The sequence below is a fragment of the Odocoileus virginianus genome, chromosome 31, assembly GCF_023699985.2.
Source record: "Odocoileus virginianus isolate 20LAN1187 ecotype Illinois chromosome 31, Ovbor_1.2, whole genome shotgun sequence".
NCBI lineage: Eukaryota > Metazoa > Chordata > Mammalia > Artiodactyla > Cervidae > Odocoileus > Odocoileus virginianus.
Window position 1 is genome coordinate 41,131,607 of NC_069704.1, and position 1,772 is coordinate 41,133,378.

The window sequence follows — 1,772 nt, forward strand, 5'->3', positions numbered from 1 at the left end:
GAAATAACCAGGAACCTCTCTCATTGCGTTCTTATACATCACTTCTATCCTGGAAACTTCTCACCTACGTATAAAATTCAATGATTTTCAACAAAGGCGGCAAGGAAGAGCCTAGTCTTTTCCACAAATGGTGCTGAAGGAATCCTCTGGAACCCGGATTGGAGTGGAGCTTCTACTGTGCAGGAAAGAGCTTATTTTTTTAAAAACACTGACTTTATTGAGAAATAGTTCATATATAAAAATGTACTCATTTAAAGCATATAATTTGAATTTTCACAGATGTATACACCAGGCTCAGTGGTAAAGAATCTGCCTGCCAATGCAGGAGACAAGGGTTCCATCCCTGGGTCAGGAAGATCCCCTGGAGGAGGAAATGAAAACCCACTGCAGTATTCTTGACTGGGGAATCCCATAGACAGAAGAGCCTGATGGGCTACAGTCCATGGGGTCACAAAAGAGTTGGTCACGACTGAGTGCCTAAACAACACTACCACCAACACACCAGGTAGCCATCTCCTCAGCCAAGTTACAATTCCTGTTACTCTTCCAAATTTCCTTGTTTCCTTTTGCAGTCAATATCCTCCCCTTACTAATTGGCATTAGACATTTCTCTGCTTTCTGACACTGTACATTAGTACTGACTGTTCTAGAATTTCATATAAGCAGATTCATACAGGGTCTTTTTGTTTGCCCTCTTTTGCTGAGCAAAATGTGTTTGAGATTTATTTTCCATATTGTTGCTGTTTGTTTCTGTTTATTGTTGAGTAGTACTCCAAAATTTGTATATCTAGACACCTGCTGGTCAGTTTTAGGTGTCAGCTTGACTAGGTTATTGCAACCAGTTATTCAATCAAAATGAGGGTGTGGCTGACACCTTCTATGTGGCAGTTTCTAGTGAGGGTATTTTATAGATGTGATTACATCCACAATCCCAGTTACCTTTAGGTAAAGATTAGCCTCAATACCATGGGTGGGCCTGGTGCAATCAGTTGAGAGTCCTTAAGAGTGGAACTGAAGTCTCTCTGAAGATGTTTTACCTGGACTGAAGCTTCAAATCCTGCTAGAGCTTCCAGCCTGCTCTCCCTGACAACCTGTCCTACCAATTTCAGACTTGTCTAGCCAATCCTCATGATTGCAGTAGCCAATTCCCTGTGCTACATCCCTGACTGATAAACCTGTTGATAAATATTTGGGTAGTTTCTAGTTCTAGATTATTATGAATAAAAATGCTGTACCATTTGAGGGCAAGTCTTTGAATGAAAATATGTTTTAGTTTTTCTAGGATAAATACATAGGAGTGTAATTGCTGGGTTATTTGGTATGTATATATTAAATTTTATGTGAAACTGTAAAACTATTTCCAAATTTTCTGTACCACTTTGCATTTCTACCAGAAATGCATGAAAATTCCAGTTGTTATACATCTCTGTCAACATATTGTCAGTCTTCTTAATTTTAGTCATTCTGGTGGATGTATATAGTGACAGCTCTTCTGGTTTTTATTTATATTTCTTCAATAGCAAAAGATGTTGAATATTTTTTCAATTGTTTATGGGTCATCTGTGTATTTTCTTTTGAAAAAATATCTGTTCAAATATTTTGTTCATTTTAAAATTGAGTTATTCTTATTGTAGTTTTTTGTACTTGGATGACTGTATTAGGCATACATATTTTCCACTCCTGTCTATGGTTTGCCTTTTCATTTAAAAAACAAATGGTATCTTTTGAAGAGGAGAAATTTTAAAACTTGATGAAGTCAAATAGTTTTCTTT